Here is an 11,338-nt window from a genome sequence, read left to right as displayed (position 1 = left end):
CTCCCACCCTCGGCCACGTCCCCTCGGGTCCAGAAGACATCCGCAAGAATGGACCTTGAATTACGACTCGTTTTTATTCCAGAAAGACAAATTCTTATCTTTCTTAATCACGAGATTTTTCTAAAAGGCGTTTTTGTCTTGGTATACTCAAACCTGGTAGGTACCCAACACAGTCGACTATTCACCAGGTACACGGTTCACAATTTAGGTCAGCAGAGGTCAAATTGCTTAACCTAGGACGAGGTTAGACTCGTTGTTTCACTCATATCGTTACGTTCTCTTAATATGTGGGTCAGTGATGACCCCAGTTTATTGAGGATTGGACCAGTCACAGTCAACTAATCACCAGGGACTTGAGGTCACTGTTTAGGTCAACCCAGGTCAAATAGTTCGACCTAGGGCGGGTTCATGCTGGCTGTTGCACAAAATTACTTTGCATTCTCTTAATATGTCGTCACCGATGACCCCAAGTTCACTAAGGATTGGACGCGGTTTGACCCCCTACTCCTAGAATATAATTCCTGACCTCCTCCCTTCCTTTTTCATTACATTAATTCCTCCCCCTCCACCCCCCCATTCTCATTCCATTCCCCACTTCCACCTCGTTCTCCAAACCTTCCATTCTTTTGTCAAATATTGATGACACATTAAGTGGACCTTCTGAAGGAGACGCGATCATGACGACCCCTTGGGCTCTTGAGAGAGAGAGAGATCTACGACCCCATTCCTCTTTCTTGACCGAAGGACTCCCTGAGAAGGAAAGGATGGATGTCGAAATTTGGTCATCAGTTAGTGAGAGCTGATAAGCTTAGGATTCCCCCCCCTCTCTCTCTCCTCTCTCTCTCTCTCTCTCTCTCTCTCTCTCAAACAAGGCTAATAAGTTATTTGATTAGTTTTGTCATATATTCAGTTATTGGGATTTTATGTCTCTCTCTCTCTCTAAGAGCTCAGGGAACAAACACAACCGAAGGACGCGTGACCTAGTTGTGAATTCTCCCTCTCTCGTACATAAAAAAAAGGTCACCATCACTCTCACATCCTGACCCACTTTTGCACTCTCCCTCTCACACTCGCACTCACTCTCTCGCATATACACACACACACACACACGCGCGCGCACACACAAGATCGCTCACGACCTCTAGACGCGACACACTTTTCGAGTTTCAATACCGCTTTCACTGCCACACAAAATGGCGCGCCCAGATGCTGCAATGGAGACGCGAGAAAAATAATAGTACTTGAAATTTTCTGAATTTTAAAACGACTTCAGCGAATTCGGACGGATGCATACGGTTGACGAATACTTCTATTTCAAAACGCCGGCGTTGGAAATTCGCTACGCCCACGTCACGCGACGTATAACGACGTCGTATCTCATCCCCCCAAGACGTAACTGAGCTATTTCGTTTACGATCCGGCGACCCTAATTAACTTTGTGGATTCTCATGTGACCGATCGAGTCGACTGACAGGCCAGGAGTTCGTCCATCTTAGAGACAGGTCAGGAGGTCTCTGTATTCCCACCCTAGTAGTGGAGTGAGGTCTTGTCAGGCCCTTTCGTCTCCGGGAGCAGATTTTTGGTCAGATCTTTGAAGTGAATGAAAAAAGTAAAAAATTATATCTTGGCTAATTATTATTTTGGCGATCGGCTGTTGGTTAGGTCTTGTAGAATAAGGGGTTTGAAGGTCTCTCTCTCTCTCTCTCTCTCTCTCTCTCTCTCTCTCTCTCGTTTCTGTAGCCATTGCAGCTCTTATTCTTAATGTATTTATCATTGTCATTTTTCCATCTGTGTTTTGTACTCTCTCTCTCTCTCTCTCTCTCTCTCTCTCTCTCTCTCTCTCCAGGGCCAGATAACCAGTGCTAACAACGACACTCCCCCCAACCTATACCCATACCTACCCATACAGCCATAGTGCGATTACATGATAAACAGCATTTAAAGAACTGACCTCTGCCCCCTGAAGGTGTGTTTGTGTGTTTGTATGCTTGTGTTTAGGGCCTGTTTGTGGGATGGGAGAGAGAGAGAGAGAGAGAGAGAGAGAATTTTGTAAACAAGAAGATAACAAATCAAATATTTTTTATTAGTTTGGTGCAAAAGTTTTCCTCATTTTCCTGGAAAACCTGTAAAGAGAAACTTAATGTTTTAATTTTTAAAAATTTATATTTACAAATGAATATGTCCCCCAGCCTGGGCCCCAATCTCCAGTCTTGTATAATAGACAAAAAGGGGTTGAGCCATTTGCCCCCTTCAGCCAATCAGAGTCGATTACGTCACGTTAGCCACGCCCACATTGGCCAACCCTGCCGTCCAATGGCTGCAATTCATCGTAAGAGTTTTAACGATTATTTTATTTCTAAAATATTTTTGACGATTAATCGTTTTATGTATGCAAATTACAGGGTTTTTTTTTCAAATAAAGGAAAAGTTTTTAAAATACTATAAAGTCAAACGTGATTTCATTGATAAATTCATTAAGTAGCAAATTAAAATATTGATTGAAATAAGTAGAAAATGATTAACATTCAAAATATAAAGTACAATGTTTTTTTCTTTTTCTTACAAATTTCATTCATGAGTGACGGAACACTATTGATTACTACAGACTCATTCTGTCCTAGTACGAGCTCACGTGATTTTGACAAAGGAACCCGTCAGGATTTGCAGAATTTGACAAAGAAACCATATAGTATTTGAGAAAGGAGCCACACACGGTGCACGAAAAATTAAACCCTCAGAATTTGACAGAGGAATCACTCAATATTTGGCAAATTGATGACGAGGTATATGAAGAAGGAACCAATCGGTATTTGACAAAGGAACCTTTATTTTTTGAGAAAGGAACCAATCGGTATTTGACAAAGGAACCTTTATTTTTTGAGAAAGGAACCAATCGGTATTTAACAAAGGAACCTTTATTTTTTGAGAAAGGAACCGCTAGGTATTTGACAAAGGAACCTTTATTTTTTGAGAAAGGAACCACCCGTTATTTGACAAAGGAACCACTCAGTATATAACAAAGGTACCATATAGTATCTGACAAAGGAACCACCCGAAATATGCGCAGGGGATTGATTAGATAAAGGGTAAATCTTGAATAGTACTTTGAAAAAAAAAATAGAATATAACTAAAAAAAATCCCCTAAAGAGAGAGAGAGAGAGAGAGAGAGAGAGAGAGAGAGAGAGAGAGAGAGAGAGAGAGAGAGAGAGAGAGAGAGAGAGAGAGAGAAAATTCCAATTATCTCTGTAAGCAAGAAGATAACTGAGATAATACGGATTAGCGAATAGGCGGAAAAATATAATCGTAAAAATATACGCATGAGAGTATGATTGACAGACGAAGGATATTCTGTAAATATACAAATTATTTCCAAGCCAGTTTTAGACTTGTTTCATGATTATATTTGAATTTTAATAATAAAACTGATTATATTCCTTCTTACACTTGGTACGTATGACCCTCAATAATAATAATAATATTGGAAGGAGACCTTCTTTCAAACAAGTCTTATTGAAAGATATTGCTGCATCGGCTGCATTCCACTTGTAAATAGTCTTCTCTATTTTTCTACTAATAGCTTTCTCTCTGCTACTACAACTTGCGAGTATTGCGCCGATATTACTCATCAGGAGGAGTCAATTTCGGGGATATTGCTTAAAATTTATTCATTTGTCACAGTAAAAGAACAAATATATTAAAACATAAGTACATCTAGTGGCCAACGTTTCTCTCGGCATCATCCGAGCATGATCACGGCAGTGGATCGGAACTGACTGTAGATGCTGTCGGACTCTACTCAATATATAGTAGCATGTCAACAATGAAAACCCAGCGAGCGGTTGACACCCTGCTGACATGCTACTATATATTGAGTAGATTCCGACAGCATCTACAGTCTCCTCCGATCCACTGCCGTGATCATGCTCGGATGATGCGAGAGAAACGTAGGCCACTAGATGTACTTATGTTTTAATCTATTTTAATCTATTTGTTCTTTTACTGTGACAAATGAATAAATTTTAAGGAATGTCCCCGAAATTGACTAATATCGGCGCAATACTCGCCAGTTGTAGTAGCAGAGAGAAAGCTATTATTAGAAAAATAGAGAAGACTATTTACAAGTTGAACGCAGCTGATGCAGCAATATCTTTCACTAATAAAAATAATAATAATAATAATAATAATAATAATAATAATAATAATAATAATAATAATAATAATAATAATAATAGATACTTAAAATCAATTTGTAATCTTGATAACATCAGATAATCATTGTCCCACTTCCGTAATAGAGAGAGAAAGAGATAGAGAGAGAGGTCGACACGCAGCCTCTCTCTCTCTCTCTCTCTCTCTCTCTCTCTCTCTCTCTCAGCAGCCACCAGGGGTCAAATGGGAAGAGGGGGGTGGGGGTGGGAGGGAGTAAGCCATTCCCCGCTATTGACTTAAGCCGTAATTAAGGTATAACAAATGCTCAGGTGGGCTCTGGGATAAACAACGTCTTCATTCTCTCTCTCTCTCTCTCTCTCTCTCTCTCTCTCTCTCTCTCTGTGACAGCGCAAAGGATTGACATTCCTTGGATATATTGCAATGCCCTGAGAGAGAGAGAGAGAGACAGAGAGACAGAGAGAAAGGCATCTGTGATATGGGCTAGGTTAAATTGTCGTGCGGTGGGTTCACATGCCAGCCGTCTTCAAGCACCCTCTCTCTCTCTCTCTCTCTCTCTCTCTCTCTCTCTCTCTCTCATGGAGAGAGGATCAGTGATAAGTATAGGATATTACTGGTATTATTACGATAATTATTATTGTAAACAGCGTAACTTAGTAGCTCACACCGGCCCAAGGCAGCATTGAAATCTCTCAAAGGGACCCCACGTGGTTTTTACAGCCGTGATTACATCTGCAAGCCACTAAAACATAAATAAATCCCTGACCAGAATCCTTCTTTGGGCCCAGAGGAATAATATAAGTCCTTTGCAGCCCCCCCTCCTCCCACTTCCCCCACCCCACCTATACAAAAGACGCGCCACGGGGAATCTTGTTAACAATTTAGCACCAACGTGTATTTGTATTGGGCGGTTGACGATCACGTTCCGTACAGATTCTGTTTCTCGTGTTCTGTGAGAGTGGTATGAGTTTGGTGTACTTGGTGATAATAATAAAATAATAATATAATAATAATAATAATAATAATAATAATAATAATAATAATAATAATAATAATAATAATGATAGGTTTGTGATAGTAATATTGATGCTATCTTTGCCAAAGTGTGAAAACTCCAAAATTAAGATTTTGATTGTCTTTTAAAGCTGATATAATATATATATATATATATATATATATATATATATATATAGATATATATATATATATATATATATATATATATATATATCTATGTATATATATATATATGTATGTATATATATATATGTATATATATATATATATATACATATATAATGTTATATATATATATATATCTATATATATATTATATATATATACACACACATTATAATTATATATATAATATATATTATTATATATATTATATATTTAGGTGATTTATCAACATACATAATATAATTATATATATATGATATATATATAATATTATTTACATATTATATATATGTATATATAGATATATATATAATATATAGATATATATATATACACACTACATTTATAATATATATATATATATATATATATATATTATTATTTATTTATCATACATACATATATATATATATATATATATATATCTATCTATATATATACGTATATATCACACATTACATATATGTATATATATGTATCTATATATATATATATATATATATATATATATATATATATATATATATATATATATTATATATTGCTACTTTCAAAACACATATATCCCCTCTTTGACTGTATAAAATGTTATATGTAGAGTTTGCAACATTTCTTCAGATTCCTAGCTAGCCTTAGAGTTGTAGGATGTTTAAAATGTGTGTTCAGATTTCGCATAACATAATTAAAAAGAATATATGACGTAGTAAAGAAAGAGAGAGATTTACTTTGTTCGTTCCAAGATAGAACTGTTTTCATCACATCTTAGAACCGCGTTGCGTTCAGACATTCTCTCTCTCTCTCTCTCTCGCGACATACTTGAGATTATATTAACGTAACATAAATTGGTCACCCTTAAGTTGTAGTCTTCGGATTTGATATTTCTTCGAGTTATTTAGTATTATTTAGTGCTTTTTGTGGAATCTGAACAAACATTATACATTGTGTGTGTAACGGCGCCTAGTTTTGTGAAAGTGTGAAACAAGCTGCAGCAAAGAAAGAAAATTGGTTTGCCAAGAAGGTAAAGTGTGTTATGTTTTTATTAGTTGCAACTAATAACTAATGGTTAAGATGGTTTGTTAAAAACTAATAACTACGTAATGGTTACGGTGGTTTAGAGAACTAATAACTAATAGTTACAAAGGTTTAAGTGAAAAGATTTACATTTTTACACATTGCAAATTTTTGTGTTTTGTGTTTGTTTCATTTGAAGTGCATTTATCTATTTTCTTATTGAAGTGTGTCTTTTTATCTTATATTCTGTGTGATTAGTACTTTTTGCAATTTTGGTATTTTCCACATTTCTCTGTGTTTTCATTTGCATTCACAATTTAATTAACTTAGTTATTTTCATTGCTTAACCATTGCACATTTAATTTAATTTAACACTTGTGAATTAATTTGCATTTACTTAGAATTCTTCTCAAGTTTTATTGTTGTTTAACACTTGTGAATTAATTTCAAATTTCAAATATTACCTAAAACTTTTGGATTTCAATTGAATTAATTTTCTTGAATTTTGTGATAAATTAATATTGATTTAATTTCTCTTAATTGATTCAAGAATTAATTAAACTTTACTTTGTTTTCAAGTAACAGTAAATTTCCCTGTTATTGTGAATTTCACTGAAATTTTGAGTTTAATAATAAATTTTTATATTTAAAATTTTTATAAGTGTTTTCTTTATTTTACACCAGTATTTAATTATGATTAGTTTAGGTAGAAACATAGAGTGGTAATTGATCTATTTTCCTTCAATTTACTTGAAGTGACTTAGAACCAGGGAAGTACTTAACTTCTGAAATCAGGGAAATACTTAAACTTTTAAAGTTGTTGATGGAGTGATGCCCTTTGATTAATTTAATTACTTACAAGATTACCTCACACCTGTTTTGATGAACTTAGTCTGATTTTCTGCAATACTGGTAAGTTGTTAAGGGATCACTGTTGCCTTTAGAGTATTCAGTCATTTAGTACCTGTGATGAGGGTTCAGGTGTCTGGCTGTTGTGAGGTTGTGAGGTAACAATTAATGAATGGTAAGGGTAATAACCAGATACTTGGGACTTTGTCACAATATATATATATATATATATATATTATATATATATATACATACATATATATATATATATTTATTTATGGAATATATACATTATATATATGTGTATATATATATATTTATTATTATATCATTTATATATATATTTTGTATCTCTCTCTCTCTTCTCTCTTCTCTCTCTCTCTCTCTCTCTCTCTTTATATTATATTATATGTATATATATATATATATATATATATATATGTAGATATATATATATATATATATATATATATATATATATATATATATATATATATATATATATATTATATACATACACCCACATACATATATACATACATACATACATACCTACATACACACGCAAATAGAAAAACGAAAAAGACGAATAAAACCGAGAGATAATGACAAAATGAGAATAAGCGTTTTAGCAGGAAATTCCGACCAGCATTCCCCAATCTCTGTCGCCATACTTTAGGGCTACTTAGAAATGCATAAAACTCCGAGATCGCCATTAAAGTACGATGGAAATTCCATCAAGTGTTTTTTATTATTTTTTAGATTTTTTTATGTCTGGAATGTTTAGATTTTTTTTCGATAATTGTTGCACAGGGAGTTGTGCCGTTTAACGATTGCTAGTATGTTTTATTAACGTGGTTTATTTTCGTGTGGTTTATATTTGTTGGTTTTTTCGTGGTTTAATTTTTTATTTTTATCTTTCATTACTTTTGTTTTTTTTGTGTTTTTGAGTTGTCATACATACATACATACATACATATATATATATATATATATATATATATATATATATATATATACATATATATATATAATGTTTCAAAGTGAGCTTTCTAGGCTATCCCCTGTCCCTCTCTCTCTCTCTCTCTCTCTCTCACACACACACATAATGCAGTGGAGCAACATAAAGAGGAATAAGGGATTAAATTGGGGAAGTCCAAGCATCCTTAGAGAGAGAGAGAGAGAGAGAGAGAGAGAGAGAGAGCAACAGCCACCCACCTCGTACAGAAGAAATTCTCGGGAGAGACTAAGATCTCTTGTTCTATCCTTCCAACAGGTGTTAGGCCAAAGTTTATGGGTCTTCAGAAGTCATGCTTGGGCTCTTCTGCTCGCTCTCTCTCTCTCTCTCTCTCTCTCTCTCTCTCTCTCTCGGTGGTGCCACTTATATAGACGTGAGCGTCCATTACTGTGTTGGAAATGGTCACCATTGTGTCATAATGATTGAAAACTGTTTATGACCTCGATTAGGTAACTCTCTCTCTCTCTCTCTCTCTCTCTCTCTCTCTCTCTCTCTCTTGTACTACGTATGTAAGACAGAAGTTTATTATTATTATTATAATTATTATATTCCATAGATCATATCTCCCAAGAAATTGAATTTCTAGAGAAAAGATATATTGGCGTCGCTATAGAAAAGCTCTCTATCTCTCTCTCTCTCTGTAATATATATATATATATATATATATATATATATATATATATATATATATACCCAAAACCCCTTTTGAAAAGCTAATTAACTACTCGGACCTCACCTGTCTGTGTAAGACACACTTGCCAGGGTATAATTAGTCATGCCCAATTTGAGACTCCGCGGGAGATGTGCCCCACAAGGTGGGGACGATCCGTCACTCTTTCCCATTGTAATTGGCTGAGAAGTTAATGACATTATGAGATGTTCTCGTCATAGCCTGATTATTCTCAACTGTGCCAGAAAAGATGTATTAGTCATCTGAGATATCAGGAATATTTTCACTTGTGTCTGTTTTTTTTAAGTTGGAAAACTCTCCCGATTCTCAGATCTGTAAGCGGGAAAGTTCTCAGTTCTGCTAAGAAGAAAGTTCTGTCCTTTTTCCTGAGAATTTTGTAGATATATAATTCTCACCCATCTTCGTCCCTAGCTATCATCATATCTCCGTCTCGGGTCAAAACACCAATGTTTATAGTTCAGTTCTATCTTCTTCTTCTTCTTCTTCATCTGTAACTTTATTAACACTTCCCACTCCCTTTCCGAGGCGTCGCTTTCAAAGTGTTCCAAGTGTTTACAACACTTGAAAGTGTTGTAAGTAAATAATTAAAACTAATAAGGTAAAATATCTCGGTTATTTAAAAACCAAAAAACCTGAGAGAGAGAGAGAGAGGTCTGTAAGGTTTAGTAATTAAGCATTAATGTTCAATATTCTCTAAAGTATCTCGATTATACTAGACCTATGTTGCGATTATACTCTGTTTTTTTTTTTCCATCTTTCCATCCGCCTGTGGTGTTTGCGCATGGTAACACTGCATCCCGGGCTTTAAACAATATCCTATTTCGAATATTAACGGTGTAATTCGCATACAGTAAATTATTAAAACACTTTTCAGTTGCAAATGTACACCCAAAGTCCTTTTATTCACCTAAAACTTACACATAGCGTAACTATTTAAAGCCCGGGATGCAGTGTTACCATGCGAAAACATCACAGGAGGATGGACAGATGGAAAAAAAACTGAGCATAGTGCTTGTATGAGTTGCCATTGTTGGATATTGTTTCTGCAGGAGAGAGAGAGAGAGAGAGAGAGAGAGAGAGAGAATGAATATGCATAGGTTTGCAGAGTAAAGTAAGGTGAAATGTCTAAATTAGCTTTGAGTTCACTAGACCGATGTCAGGGCAAGTGCTTGTTTAATCTGCTCAACGATGGCTGTGCGTGTGTGTGTGGAGAGAGAGAGAGAGAGAGAGAGAGAGAGAGAGAGAGAGAGAGAATATGTAGGTTTGTAGGGTATAGAAAGACAAAAGAAAGAAAGAAAGAAAGAAAAAACATCTACGAGAAAGCTGCGCACTGTCAGTGTTCGTTAGACTCTCCCTGGCTCGATAGCCCTAGACCGATACCCCCTAAGAAAACACCTATTATATATCCTTTTAGCCCTTGTGCCCACGCTCCGTAGTGGCGCTATCGGGATGCTATCAGGGCACTCGGGCATTATGGAAACCAATAGCGCTATCGACTGATCTCGGGCTATGAAATGAAGTGCTAAGTGCGCATTTGTCAGTTGTTTTCAAGGGAGAAATGGCCGATGTGTGAATAGTCTGACTGGGCCAATTTACGCTGCTTTTTTGCCAAATGGCTTCTGTAGAGGAATAGGAGAGTTGCGTAACGTCCTGAGAGAGAGAGAGAGAGAGAGAGAGAGAGAGAGAGAGGCAAATGAAAAGCTCTAACGATCGTCACAGGGTGAATGAGAGCACTAGACTTACTTGTGACGGTTACGTAAAGTTTTGACAGAGAGAGAGAGAGAGAGAGAGAGAGATTCACTGACAGAGTGAAAGAACCATTCTCTCTCTCTCTCTCTCTCTCTCTCTCTCTCTCTCTCTCTCAGTATTAGAAATTCTAGACGTGCTCTCGTATCACTGACAGACGAAATGGCTCGGCAAGATTTACTACGAGAGATTGCAAAAAGAGGAAGAAAAGAGAGAGAGAGGTGGGTGTGTGTGTGTGTGGGGCACGGGGTAGGGGGCCCTGTGCGGGGGGGGAGGACAAGTTGTAAACAAGAGGTAAACTCACCAGAAGAAGAATTGTTTAAGTGTTCGACACGATTAGATTAACATGTATGGTAGCATATATAATATATATATATAATATATATATATATTATATATCTATATATATATATATATATATATATATAGTATATATAATATATGTTTCATATATAGTATATTATATATTATATTTTTATTTTATATATATAATTGATATTTTTCTATATATATATAGATATATATATATATTTTGTCTGTGTATTTATAATTATATCATTTAAACTTTATATATTTATATATATATAGCTAATATATTTATTCTTGTATATTATGTACATTATATATATTTATTTTTTTGTATTTATATTTTTATTTATATATCTATGTTTAT

Source organism: Macrobrachium nipponense, chromosome 25 (assembly GCF_015104395.2).
Source record: "Macrobrachium nipponense isolate FS-2020 chromosome 25, ASM1510439v2, whole genome shotgun sequence".
NCBI classification, from domain to species: Eukaryota; Metazoa; Arthropoda; class Malacostraca; order Decapoda; family Palaemonidae; genus Macrobrachium; species Macrobrachium nipponense.
This window is presented reverse-complemented; position numbering follows the sequence as displayed.